Source organism: Nilaparvata lugens, chromosome 1, assembly GCF_014356525.2.
Source record: "Nilaparvata lugens isolate BPH chromosome 1, ASM1435652v1, whole genome shotgun sequence".
Lineage (NCBI taxonomy): Eukaryota > Metazoa > Arthropoda > Insecta > Hemiptera > Delphacidae > Nilaparvata > Nilaparvata lugens.
The window spans coordinates 29,963,180-29,978,927 of NC_052504.1; the positions used below are offsets into that span (position 1 = coordinate 29,963,180).

General features: G+C 32.5%; 1 protein-coding gene and 1 long non-coding RNA gene across 4 annotated transcripts in view; both read left to right on the top strand.

Moving 5' to 3' along the window:
• LOC111053314 (potassium voltage-gated channel protein Shaw) overlaps nucleotides 1–15,748 on the top strand; it is a 240,237-nt gene that overhangs the window by 163,116 nt on the left and 61,373 nt on the right. The gene's annotated exons all lie outside the window — the stretch shown is intronic.
• LOC120350649 lies at nucleotides 4,491–6,223 on the top strand. Its single transcript, XR_005570966.1, has 2 exons — nucleotides 4,491–5,020; nucleotides 6,038–6,223. It is a non-coding gene; the product is annotated as an uncharacterized LOC120350649 (long non-coding RNA).

Sequence of the window (15,748 nt, forward strand, 5' to 3'; positions counted from 1 at the left end):
TTTGACATCGACCCGAATTTTCCTGTTATAAATTCGATTAAACAATAATACCTTCTCTTATTAGATATTTTCTTGATGTTTGTCATGTTATATTAAATCATGAGCTAAGAAACATATTAGGTAGTTGTTATGTCATGTCAAAGTATTAAATTGGAAAAATCCAGTATTTTGTGTATTGTTTTGTTATTTCAAATCAAAATTTCACTTGTTAAAAGTTTTTTCGTGGGGCTTTGGTTACAGGAGAAGCGTTTTCACTATATTTACATTAATTATGAGTTCTAGATGACGTAACATTCTATATGAATTAAAACAATATACAGTAGGATTCTGATCAACTAAACAATATAACTATTGATTATTTGAAGCCTGTGTAACAAATCAATAGGAGAATTTAATCCAAGTATTGATATCAACGAAAGTTGTGTGCTGGCTGACGCATTATTGAATAGGAATTCAACCATGAATCAATAAGATTCAATCAACATTCAATATAAATATAATCAACTGTACAAGAGAACTAGTAAATTCGCAGTCTTTCTGACAAAACAATAGAAGAATTCGTTACAGTATTGACATTAATCAAGAGTCCTGACTGACACAACATTTAATAGGAATTCGATCATAATTCAATAAGAACTCGATCAATAGGATTCCAATCAACTGAACAATAGTACAAGTGAATTCACAGCCTTTCTGACAAAACAATAGAAGAATTCGTTACAGTATGAAATGAAATGAAATTGCTTTATTGTATCTTCGAAATAGATGCATAATTTACATACACTATATTATTATCGACAATAAAGTTTAATAACAACCTGCAAAGGAGATCCTGAATGCAGGTGTGAATCAATTGTAATTACATGGTACAAAATAAAATCACAATAATAATAAAGAAAAGAATGAATACAAAACAAAAGCAAAAATATTAAATAATATCCTCAACATCCTAAAATTTAGACATACACGAATGTATCTCAAACTCTTATTCATTAGATTAATTTAAAGTAGATGTTCCTGTCAATCCATTCCTGTATAATTCTATTCAAATTCCCAGTTATATTCCTGTTAACAAAATCTAGTGGTATTTTATTGATTAAATAATAACAATAGTATTGAATTTGATGTATGCATATAGTAAGCTTTATGAGATGTATGTTAAATGTATTTGTACTGTTTGCCCGTATGTTATAGGGAGTTGTATGAATTTTAAACTGATTTCTATGTTTGTTTATGTGACGAATTACTCTTATAATGTAGGTCTGTCTCAGAGTCGGGACATTTAGTTCGATGAAAATCTCTCTACTTGAATAAAGCCGTGGTCTTCCAAGAGCTGCTCTTATAATGTGTTTTTGCAAAATAAAAACTTTTTTAAATGAGTATCAAAGGCGGCGCCCCAGACCTCTATTACATATTGAAATAATGAGTGGGTGCATGCATAATATACTTTCCTAATAATATCCATTTTTTTTATTTTATGTATTTTGTAAAAGATGTGTATCACGTACTTTAGTTTTGAACTTTGTTCCTCTTGAGGTGTTGGTCTACTAATATTCCTAGGTATTTCATAGTTTGCACTCTTTCCAGTGATTTTATCTCTTGCTCTTCATTCTTGGTATTCATTTTTAAATCCAGAGATACTGGTGGTTGCCCGGTTATGTTGGGTGAGAAAGTGATGTATTTGGTTTTATCGGTATTGTAAAGACGTGCTTCCTGGGGGGTTATCTCTTGTGATAGAGTCCCACGTTGTGAAGCCATTGTGTAAAGTGGTAAATTGCAAATCCTTCACATGTGATGCGGTATTCTTGATATTTATAAGAGCGGTCGCTAAAATCCCTATTTTGCAAATAAATTTGCAAAAAGTTAAGGCCGTCCGGCTCGCAAATATGCTGGGTTCAGACCGCAGCTCTAGCTCAGTGGTAGATGCATGAATTTTCCTAATATAATTTATCGCTACAGGGTTCAATGACTGGTGATCAATAATTCTTACCGCTGCTTCCGTGAAGTTCTTGAAAAATACCAATAAGGAAGTCAAAAAGATAATTGGTGACTGATTATCAGTAACCATATATTCAATCGAGAATAATGAAAATCAATTATGATCTTTCTAGTTGATTTTTAAAACGCTTATCATGAATACAGGTATTCACCAACTTACCCTTCTAAAATTCCTTGGAACTTACAACGCCAGTTCTTGAAGTTCTCTGGATCCTTATATGATATACTGTAGACTTATTAATATAATTATCAGTAAGACCTTTCTGGCTGAATAGTGTTTCTATCATCAAAGGATGATAAGTAATAAATGCTCTGAATAAGATCAATATTAATTGATTCACTGATTTTATATGCTGCTGACGAATATTTCTTGGTACCAAGACAGCTCAAACTGTATATCACGAGATGAGTTAGGATATAATAAAAACTTCTATGATTTTGTATGCTGACATAAAACTTAAAATATATTCCCATAAAATAATATATATAAAATATTCTTATATTTATAATTCCAATATATATAAATTCTTTAATAGTTTAACAATTATCACAAGGTTTAATAGCATTCACAGTTGTGAGCTTTAAAAATTATAAATTCGTATTTAATACTGATACGTGGACTTCCAGTCAATTCAGAATTCTACAACTTAAAACCTGTTCGGTCTGTAGATTTAACATGACATACTTTGATCAATGAGCAAATAATAATTAATAAAAATGACAATTCAATAATCTCAGGGTTTTATGAATTCGTGCCATGCATGGAAGTAAGCTTCCTACATAAATCAAGTAAATTCATAAAACGTTCTTATAGACTATATGATAGTATTCAACACGTTGCAAATTTCTTAAACTTGAATTAATTTATATAGCGCTTTGATCAATTTCCCAATTCACTATTAAAGGCCGGCTAATGAGCTCATTAGAACTAAAACTCACAGTAATGATGTTCTTGAAGGTCTTGTAGAGTGAATTAATTATTTCCAATAATAAATTATGTAGGTCCTTTTCATCTCTGCTGGGCTCGCGCATGGTCCAGTTTTTTTTTATAAATTTCTTTCAGTATAAAAATATATTTATGGGAACAGATTACAATTAAGAACTCTTTATCAACACTGAGTTCACAAATAATCAAACATCAATTACATATATTTCACATTTAACAAAGGGATTGGCTTGATGATTTTAAAATTTAATAGGAAGTAAGAACCCTAATCTCCATGTGCGTCCTCACAGATCGGGATCACAAGCCAGAGAGTGAGATTTCTAGAAAAGTTTCATCTCTTCCTTGAACGATTTGTAAGCTTCCTTCTGATTGGCTTTCTCATCTTAGTAAGACACAATGCAATTGGTTCTTTAGGATTCAGGGTGTTCCTAACTTTGTTATACAAAGATAATTGAGAATTTGTTACATAAATAAATCAAATGATAGACTAAAAGTATTTTAATAATTAAATCTCGATACATGATACTATAAAATGATGTATATATAATTTTTTATGTGAGTTTTGTGTACTCTTGGTTTTCATACTTTTTTAGATTGCAATAAATACTCATGTAACAATAATAGTTGTCCTCATTTATTTACATAAACCTTCCCTAGTGTATATAACATATATTTTGTGAGTAAAATTTATAATTTAATTCCTCCTGTTTGATCGAGCGATCAGCTGATTCATTAGGTATCGAATCAAAGAACTGTCGAAGTGTCGATTGATCCTAGATCGATTGATTCATTTAGAACAAAAACAAAGAATTCTAACCTCAAAAGTACATGCAAACTTATATTTTTATGATCTGCCAATAATAAATAAGCCACTTTATAATTTTTAATTCTGCCAATGAATTCTCATTATTGTCGAATTACAATTTGCTTGATTCTCTTATCGTATTAGATAATATGATTGCTCTTTATCACTAATAACATTCGATTTTACTTGAGTGGTACTTTGACTAGACTATCTTTCCTTTCTATTTTATAATTCTATTAAAGCTCAATAGTTCATTTCAAAAATATTTTGTGGTGCTAAAATACCACGTGACAGTATTTAAGGTGAGAATGTGATCCTGAAGCCATTTTTACACTATTTTTAAACTGTTGTTTGCATTATTGAAGAGCTCCTCCCAGCCATTTCCACCACATTAATCAAGTGTCCTGGCTGATGCAACATTCAATAGTAGTTTGATGATAATTCAATAGGAATTCAATCAATAGGATTCTAATCGACTGAACAATAGTACTTGTGGATTCGCAGCCTTTCTGACAAAACAATAGGAGAATTCGTTACAGTATTGACATTAATCAAGTGTCCCGGCTGATGCAACATCCAATAGGAGTTCGATCATATAATTCAATAAGAATAAAATCAATAGGACTCCAATCAACTGAACAATAATACTAGTGGATTCGCAGCCTTTCTGACAAAACAATAGGAGAATTCGTTACAGTATTGACATAATCAAATGTCCTGGCTGATGCAACATTCAATAGTAGTTTGATGATAATTCAATAGGAATTCAATCAATAGGATTCTAATCAACTGAACAATAGTACTTGTGGATTCGCAGCCTTTCTGACAAAAAAATAGGAGAACTCGTTACAGCATTGACATCAATCAAGTGTCCTGGCTGATGCAACATCCAATAGGAATTCGATCATATAATTCAATAAGAATTCAATCAATAGGATTCCAATCAACTGAGCAATAATACTTGTGGATTCGCAGCCTTTCTGACAAAGCAATAAGAGAATTCGTTACAGTATTGACATTAATCAAGTGTCCTGGCTGATGCAACATTCAATAGGAATTTGATCATAATTGAATTGAGATTCAATCAATAGGATTCTAATCAACTGAACAATAGAACTGATGATTATCCACAGCTCCTGCGACAATCCAGTAGTTGAATTTTGATATAAATACGGCTACCTCGACACTCAGATAGTCAGAAGCTTCCGAGATCATCTTGCTGTTTCACAACATTGACAGATCTTCTCTCAATCACCAAAATTGAGATGAAGGTATTTACTAACTCATTCCAAATACTCTCATTGTTTTGACTTCTGGGAATAGATAATAATATAGAAATTATATTCAATTGAGTTTGGTTCGAATTTTTTCTAATTTGCTTTGTCATTGTCAATGTAATATGGTTAGATTTTGAAAGGTAAAAAAATACAATCAAGTTATCTGTACTCGACAATTTTTCTGTTTAGTGCGCAATTTGCAGCACTGAAAGAAACGTTTACGCACGAGCCGTAGGTGTGGGTGGAATGGTTTCTTGAGTGCAGCAGAGGAATTTTGCTCATGTATTTCACATTAAATTTCTCCTACAGTTACCGTTGAATATGAGAAGTTATTGATTATGGGTAAAATGATGACTAAAATCTATCAAATGTTTGTCTGTATAGTTTTGTTATTAATAACAACTTTAATTTATTTTAAACTTGTTAATCCAATTGAAAATTAATAATCGATAACTTATTCAAATCATAAATTGGATTGATCCACTTCATTTGAAAAAATTTAAAAAAATCTCAATTTCTGAACAATTTTTCAACCAATCAATTTATGAATGAAAAAATATTATTTGAAATAATGAATAATCAATAATATTCGAAATGTATAATTTAATGAGTTCTCATTTTTATTTATTCGAAAATCAGAAAAATATAGATAGAACAAATTCGCATTCAAAATACAGCCAACAATGTCAACAGCCGATTGGGATGGCTGCAAGATGATACGCAAAGTATTAAGAGTATGCAAAGTAATGCTTTGTGCACTAGAATGGAAAAGTGATTTTTTGGGTTCTGTAATAAGTGCAGGAATGGTCACTTTTCAACGTAACTGTGGGAAAAATAATTTCCTTTTGGGTCGGTAATATCATCATTGTATTGGAAATGTATCGAAACTTTATCAAAATTTGTATCATCTCATTGAGAAAAAAAATTGACTTTCCTTATCATTGAATCGAGAATGTATAAAAAATTAGTAGCTTTGTATAAAGAGTGTTTGCCTATTTGCTTCTTTCACAGTTCTTCTACATAGCTCTCATAGCATCTGCGTTGCGTTGGTTGTCATGCTGATGTCTCCGGTTCTTGCCATTCCCAAGCCCGGTCAAGTTGCTCTAAAAGGACGCAAATGATTTCTCATTTTTTAAATTGCGTTTTCTAGTTCAATTGAAATAATGTAATAAATGCGATTGCTACTTGTGAAATGGATTTTTTTATTGATTCAACCCAAGTATCATCTTAGAGGCAAAATAGCATTCATGCTGAAGCTATATCTTCTCTATGGTACTACACTGTAGTGTTTGTGTCATTGATTTGCCATGATATAGAATAATTTTTTACAGATATTGTACTAGAGCTTGAAGATACATTTGTAGGTTGACTGATTGTCGTAGAATGTTGATTGGTAGATTTTGATCAATTTTACTTTCGTCAAAAAAATTTCCTTATTGGATATTGTCTAACAAAACCTTCAAATATTTTGAGAAGTTTACTGCCTTAACCTGCTTTCCGATGACGTCACAAGGGCACAAGAATCTAAAACCAAAAACTTGACGATGTTATTATCATTATTATTAAAATCAAATAGTTTTATTATTTGTTCTTGAGCAAGTACTCGTACAAATAGGAGTTGCTATCTTAATCAGATACATAATACATTCTTCATTAACAGAACAGATGATCAAAACAGGAACATTTCAAAAAATCCTGCTACAATAGCCTAATATAATAACAATATTCAAAAGTAACATTACAAATCACAAAAATAACACAAGTAGTTTGAAAAATAAATCGATAGAAATTTCCAAATACAGCAATAACAAAATTAACAGACAATGTGATGTTAGATTAGGAATTTTGTAGCTACATTATTGTGTGAGAATTCTAAGGTATAAATTATTACCAATATAAATATACGAAATTCAATATGTGAGAAACTGTAAAAACAAGTGATAAAATGATCAGTAAATCCTTGAATGACAAGAAAGGAGTTAATTTTAACAAGTAATCTTTGAAACAAATTGAATCATCTCAAATACAATTTTATTCAATACACAAACATTTATGTGAAAATACTTCAATTTTCGTTCTTTGATCCCAAATCACAATGAATATAATATGAGAAATTGTCGCACTTCACCAATAAATTCTAACATAATAATAATTAATCAGGCCGATAACAAATTACTTTCTTTGATAGCCCCGATCCAGTAACAAGTAGATGTTTTCAGTTTTCTCACTATCCAGGTTTGATAGTAGAACCAGCATCTGATCTGAAGGATTAACAATGTTTTCTATGTGTTTCATCAGATACTGAGATCTTAAAATAAGTTTACAACCTCTACATTCAATAAAGAAATGCTCCAATGTTTCCAAGCCTGAGCTAGATGCTAGACACATCGTCTCCAGATTGGGATTATCCCTTGTGTAATGGAAGTACAGATGCACACCTGTTGTTGTTGGTATACGCAACTGCAAAAGACATCTCATTCTATTTACAGGAATTGGGAAAGTCAATTGATCAGCTACTTCGAAATTTGGATTCAAGTTGGAATAGCGTTGACAATTAAGAGTACTAATGACTTTCTACCTATCTACCTCCCCAAGCAGCCATGAGAACTCATTCAGAATAGCCGCATAAGAATTGCTTAGATCTACCCCATAAAAACCGTCGAAATCATCCGAAAACCCTGGACTTTCCGGACAAATGTCCCTCAACTTTCTCCTAATACAGTGCACCCAATTATCTACTCTGTCATATTTAGCTTCACAAAGAATCCTATAATATATACATAAGGCCCACCCGGGAGCGGTGCGATTTAGTAGAAGAGTACGCTTGAGAAGAAATAACTGAACTCGCTCGACAGCTTCCTCTCTACCCAGTGACCAAACTTCAGCGCCATACAACGCTGATGATAGAATTACCGAGTCAAAGAGTTTAATTTTTCCTAACAATCATCCGATTTCACCTTTGCTGGAACTGTCATCTGTATCTGTATCTGTATCTTGCTCATTGCACCTGTATCAGTTTTAGCTTCATTCATGCAATTTCTAAACATTGCTGTGAATTTTCCTGATGACTGGGAAGTTACACCCAAATAATTACAGTCTTTGCAAATCTCTATGCAACACCCGTTGACAGAAAATGGCCTAAGAGCTCTCAATCTGCCTCTGTGGAATGGCAATACTTTGGTATTTCCTGAATTCACTCTCAAACCCAGTTTTCCGCTGTACTCCAATAGACATTTCAACTTATTCCTTACATCTGAGCAGCATAAACCTGGTCCCCGACTTTCTCAAATCCATAAAAAATTATATCATATTTTTGTACCTTTTTGTACAAGCGATTGAACAGTCGGGGGCGGGACCCCGACTTCAGCAAAATGCAATGAAACACATACCAAATGAAAGCTAGAATTTTGTACCTTTTTGTACCACCAAGAAACATTTTTGTACCTCTCCCCATCATAAGTAATTTGAGTTTGAAAGTTTTTTATCAAATCTTGTGATTATATCCATTGTCTATAATCTGCAGCGTATCATTTGAAGCAATATTAGAATGATACACAACTGAAAATACTGTTGTTTAGGCCACTAGAACTGAAATTCGGGTATTAGGCATTGTCAATAGCTAAAATAAAACCTTCTCTCCCCTTTTCAATTGTAAAATTTTTTGTACCCCTTTTATTTCGTGTTTTTGAGGTTGGAAGTGTAATTTCCATTACAGTAGAAAAATTATGAAAAAACATTGAAAATCATGATTAAAACAGTTCATTGATTACAGAAAGACGTTTTTCAACTGATCTGGGAAAACATAATTCTGTTCCCATCCTCATCATAAGTTATTTTTGAGTTTGAAAGTCTCGTATCAAATCTCGTGATACAGGAGAGAATATGTAGCGTATAATATGTGGCGTATCATTGGAGCAATTGATCTTATAATTTGATGATCTTTTTCTAATTCTCACAAAATATTGAACAGGCATTTGAGAAAAATAACTAAAATCACTATATTATACCTCCTGTCACAAAACTTTGGACTCCTTAAAATTTTCGAACTCAATTAAGTATATAGTTGTAATCTATAACGCTCATATTTCTGTTAGTATTCTAGCACAATATATGAATGGTGAAAATTATAATAACAAAGATAGTCATCAATTTCTGTACTGCTCATGAACTTATCATTTTTTCAGTCATCACTGAAAAAAAAATGTAATGAATATCAATCAAATATTGAAGAGGAAGTCTAGCCGAATCCATCCAATTAATATTCAGTCTAGATCATTGAGATTTTTTAAAGCTCCCCATTCATAAACTTGTGTATTCGAGCTATCTGAGAATACAATCATGGAGTACCTGACTCGGTCAGCATTGACTGAATGGGAAGCATTGATGTTATTCATAAGAAATGCTGACAGTGGAAAGTGAATTTTCTCACAGTAAGTGTCTAGCTAACATGACTTTTCAGCAGGGCTAGCAACATTTTCAGGCCAGTCCCCAAACCTACAACAATCAATTATATAGTCACGTAAGCCTGTAACTTTGAATAGATCTTCCATTGAGGGCGAGTTCTCCTATAGAAGACTATAACTACTCTTAGTTTATAACTATTCCGCTGTTTCTCTCCCTCTGGCGCTCTCACTGCTCACACTCACACAAACGCATATACCTTCTTCAGAGATTTTGTACTTATTTTAGTCCGAACCTAGTTTGTACAAGAACGGATAATGGATCCTGAATTTACCCGGCTATCCTGCAGAACCTTAAAACTGGAAATACCCGAGAGTTTGCTTCTGAAATCCAATACCGTATTTGCTCCTTGTGAAGTGGAAAGTTCCAAACGCCTTACAATAACACCTATAAATACTTCCTACACCAATTTTAGTTGTTTAGTTGAGAATTTTGAATTCTTGAAGTTAACTATTAGAGTTTTTTGATACAGGGAAACAATAAGCAGGCAAACAAAGGCTTGTGACCCTCCGCAACGAACCGGAATGATTTGCTAATAACCGTGAAATGAGAGAAATCGCTTTGGGTCTCCACATTGTTGATTCTTATAGTTTGTCTAAAATAAGTTGAGACTTGGCCTTCCATCTGAAGAAATTACAAACAAGGTTTCCAATTCGTGTAAAATTGCAACTTTCTCAAATTTCCAATTCAACGTCAGAATTGGATGTAGAATATCATCCCCGATATCCTATATATCTGAAAAAGTTTCAGGGTTGAAGGATTAAAAGGAAATTTAACTTTCATGATAAAATTGGAAACATCGCGTAGATTTGTTTTTCTTTTTAATATCATTTCTCTTAGAATCATTGGGCGTCGACTTTATATCAAATCAACGGGGAGAATGTCTCCTTTCTATTGGTGTCTGGATCATTATTTATATTCGACCCATAGTTATTTTTTAATTAATGATTAATATCGGGCCACCGTGCTTCGCTCGCTATTTATTTATTGATGAACAGAACACAATTCTCCAAAATGATTGGGGAAGGACTAACAGGCACAGCCCAAAACTGTTTCTTCCCCGAATTTTGATTTATACACTATAAATGGTCCAAAAAGTAGGTTAGGTTCCATACACTTGAACTCAGGTCCAATTTTAAGTCCAAATATTTGAAAACAGAAAAGTTCTAATTTTGAAAGTTTACAAACCAAATTGAATAACAAAATAATCTTCACTAATCACTTGAAACTGTAAAATAATTATTAATTTTGAAGATTATGATATACCATGTCATGTCAACAAATCAGATTATTTTGATCGAGTCTATAATTTGAGATTTCTTGTGAGATACGGTAAGCTGATTGATTACACAGCTGATCTCCCACACAGCCACACGCATCCTCTGTTATCGACAGACGACGAAATTATCATCGGTTTTTCCAAGGATGAATAATTATTATCGTTTTCATGTCAGCGAATTTTCCCAAGGATGAGACCTAGTGCAATCGAATTTTTATATCATAAACCCACTATGTTCCAAATTTCGTGAAAATTGTTAGAGTCGTTTTCGAGATCCGTTGGACATAAATAACAATATATATATATATATATATATATATATATATATATATATATATATATATATATATATATTATATATATATATATTATATATATATATATTATATATATATATATATATATTATATATATATATATATATATTTATGGTATTCATTTTTTTTTTATTTATATGGTTATGAAATTATATGGTTTTATGGGTGTATATTTATGTTCAACGGATCTCGAAAACGGCTCTAACGATTCTCACGAAATTTGGAACAAAGTGGGTTTATGATAATTATGAAGATTCGATTGCACTAGGTTTCAACCCTTGGATAACTCGCTGAAGGACATTAAAAGGATAAATACCGTCCTTGGAAAAACAGCTGGAAATTTTGTCGTCTGTCGTCTACCGTAATGGAAGAGAGTGAACGACTGCATGTGTGAGGGATCATCCAGCTGATCTCACGAGAAGAAAAATTCAGCAAGAGAAACTTATTTCCGTCTATTTCTCTTTTTTTAGAAAACATGTTTACTTCAGAAAGGCCAAAATAGTAACTAGATGCTTTTAGTGTAGAATTGTACATAGTATATTAACAAATTAATATTGTAGCAAACATAGTAAATCGAACTCATCGTATATCTATTTGTAATTGATGATGTGTTTGTTTTTTGAAGTGTGAATAAATTGTTATTTTGATGAGTGATAGTAGCTTAACCTAGATTTTGATTTGGACTGTAGTATAAATTTGAAAAGGAACAGTTTTGGGCATAATCCTGTTGTGCCTCCTCATATAACTGTAAAAATAATTATACGACCGAGAAAATGAATAAATAATTATGAACTATATTTCAATATAGTTCTATATTTATATTGTTCTATTGAAAAATTTTATATAGTTCTATATAGTTTTATATTTCACTATAGTTCAATCTTTTGTTACAAATTTTCTATGCTTTCACACTCCAGAGCAAAGCTCGGTCCCCCGATATTAAATGAAATGATCTGGAGGTTTTTCTATTGAAATCAATTTTATTGCACCTATTAACCTGAGATAGCCACCATAAAAGTTGGAAGAGAGCTGCAAGAGTGGCATTGCTACGGATCCTTTTCAAATTCCAACGGAAAGAAATTCAAGAAGGAATTCTGCTCTATTGGCTTTTATCGGAAAACTTAATACATTGCTGTATTTATTGCATTAGTCTATTCTTCAAAATATTTTATTGCTCTTCATGAGTCTGCCATAGAATTGGAAGCAGTAGTTGTGGTGATGTATTATCGAGGCGTATAGACAAGGAGCTGAATAGTAGTATTTTACAATCCACATTACATTTGAAAAAAGAAACTCCATTATTGTTATCACTCATCCATTAAAATATATGGACTTTCCATGCATTAGTCTGAAAACTCATTTCACGATATTCTGATTGAATATTTTTCCAAAATTGAAATGATAGAAGCGCTGTAAAATATTAAAATAACCCATATTAAATGTAATGTCGATCTTGAGCCAATCAGCAAAACAGAGTAATGGATTAAGCATCCATGATGGAAAATAGAACACAGTTCCGTAGAATACGTGTTATCCTACATTGCTGCTTGTATAATATAGTGATCAAAGTTTAAAATCAAACAAAACTTTCTCTATAAATAGGAGATTTGTAGACTACAAGCTTCATTCTTTTCCAGTCTGAATGACCATAGATGCTCATGTATATTATCTCTCTCATTTCGTCTGAGATTATATCCTTTGTAGTACTGTCACTCGTGCATCAGAATAACAATGTATTGTTTTCTTGCAGAATAGAATAAAATGACTTTTTTTATTTGTTGACGTGGTTAAGTTTGGTCAGTAATGTCCACTCTACTACGAAAATTTTAAATGATTTAGAGTAGAACCGCATCAATCCATAAAATTATGGTGAAACATTCATGAAAAAGTAAAGTATCTATACAGAACAGCTTGAAAGAGATGATAAAATGGATACACTGAGCAAAATCAATAATTTTAAATGAACTTATTTTTTAACAGATTGGATCCAATGCAATCTCAATTGAATAAACAGTGATATTATCTTTTATTGAAGTAATTATTCCGTGCCGGATTAGTTGCAATTGAATGAAGAATGCACAGATAAAATGCAATATAGAGATTGGGATGCAAGTATCATAAGGAACAGATTATCCAGAGAACAGTAACGGTTTGAAGTGTATTTTCTATCATGATGAATTATCAGCTTTTTATAATAGAGACTTGGTAACGACGTGAGACGTGCGAATATATTATGGTCAAATAGTAGTGATTCCATGATCTTTCATCCTTTGATCGAATGTTGGCGATTCTGGAAGAATCATATTGAGATTCATGTTTATGTACAAATAATGATATCGAAGCGACATGTTTGAGCACGTGCTATGAGGTGCTCGGCCATCTATTTGCTGTGGCGTGGGGAGTGGTGTGTGGCAGAGAGCAAATAGCTCAGCCAAACAACAGACATCGACTGATGGAGATTTGGTGACAGAGCATAGGCCACAAGCGTGAGTATCACATATTTGTGTTCCCATTCAACCCATGTATCGCTTCTACCACGTTCACATTCAAGACTATCCCACATGCCAACTTGTCAATATAACTTCTGGATTATTCTATCCAGATGTGTCAGAAACAATACTTATAACTCACAACTGATATTATAGCACTTGAGCTAGAGTCTAGAAATTTGATCTTGGGAGGACTTCAAAATTAATTTCAAAATAAGCGTTTTTCCAGCCTTTTTTTGCATTTTATCAGCTTTAAGATCATATTATGAACAGAAAATGTTAAAATCTAGTATAGCTTTTTACCTAGATTCTTGAAATTTCGTGTTAGAAGGGCTTCGAAATTTCACTGCAGATACGCCCGGAATTGGCGTTTTTCTGCTTTTTCATAGTTCTTCGAGTAGTGATAAGTGATTGACAGAGAAGTTTGGTATTTGGTACAGTGGTTCAACGGAGATGTACGAATATTGTATTGAGAGCGCTTGAAAATAATTGGGAACGCCAAAGATAATTGGCGTTTTTTTTTGTGTTATCCAGATTTCTCGAGAACGAATGTAAAGTAAGCGTTTAGATCTGTTACAAAGATTCTGCTAGAATCTAGGGACGTTGTGTAGTAAGTTCAAAATTCTGCCAAATGGTTCTCAGGAATGACGGAACTAGAAAGTCTATACTCGATACACAGGGAATGTTTGAGTAATGACGGTGCTAAAGTTTAGAGGGTCCTTCTCTACATAAAGTTTTTCAATGTGCTCTTTCAAATTTTTCAAGAAGATTGGAACTTGATAGGGTGAATATGAATGTTTTGTAAGTTCATCTTCACTTCAGGGATTAGGTTTATTAAACAACCTGTTCAGGTACCCATCTCTTTCTTGGCCTTCCTACGTCTCTTTTCCCAGTAGGTCTACAGTTTTTTTGCAATAAAATATCTGAAAAAGCTTTCTCTACAATTCATTTGATGAGGAGGTTTCCTCTAAAACGTATATTTTCTTATTTTTTACCTTTCAAAACTCTAAACAAACATTTTCTCTTTATTTTCTCAAATGTCTTCCTATTATCATAACTTTTCTATGTGAAAGAAACAAAAAATTTTAAACCTATGAAATTTAGGTAGTTTTCTAAAATGATACTATCGTCTTCACTTCACATCATCGGGTTTCTCATACACTCAGTGTATGTGCGTATAGTCCTGAGGAAGAAATTAGGACATCTTCAACGGATGTAATACCCAAAAACCAAAGACCACGGAGTGTCTTTTTTAGTTTATTTGCATCCGGACTGATAGCTTTTTTTAGAACGGCCAACGTACAAGTTAGTGCCCGGTAGTGCCATATTGTAATTGATGATTGATTTCATCATTTGTAATTGATTTTATGGCAAATGAATGAATTACGATTAAAAATAATATCCAGTTCGAAATGCTTTATTTTTATTTCTCAGCTTCTCAATGTCCTCAAATGTGTGGTAGTGTCCGTGGCAGAGAGGACCAACAGATCTTATTCCACCCTCAACAAAGGCGATCAATCAAATAATGTGTGTTGGGAATATGTTGATGAATTAAAACTACGACTCAAATCTACAAGCTTATTTCCAAAACATTGTCAGGTTTTCTCAAATCGGCTTGATCAAAAGCCAAGGATGAGTTAGTCAGGGAGACAAGGTTGAGTCTTATTTATGATTCATTCATAATTTCCGCCCAAGAAAAATTAGGATTGTTATCCAGGATTTTTGAATCCTAAGGAAAAGCTTTCTTTCAGCACTCATCAAGACGCATAGTATCATGAGTGAGAATGGATGATGGATGGATAACTGAGAGTGAATATGATCTCATCAGAATAAGGATTTGAGGAAGCGACAACTCAGTGATTGATCACAATTTAAAATGATTCACTGCTACTATATACAAACCTTGAAAACATGTCCTCAGTCTTATAATAATAGTGTGTCAGTGTGAGGCTCAGGTGTTATTGAATGCTTACATGAAGGAATAATTTCTTCATAACTTTTATCAATATTTACTTGATTGAAAGCATTTAATACATTACATTCTATCAGACAGGTTGCACTGCCATTTTTCAGAATTATGCTGATCCTTATTTTCCATATTCAAATTATATGCTAACTTTGTGTGGGAGAATAATTGACTCTCAAATCTTCATAGCATCGATTTCAAAGCTGGATT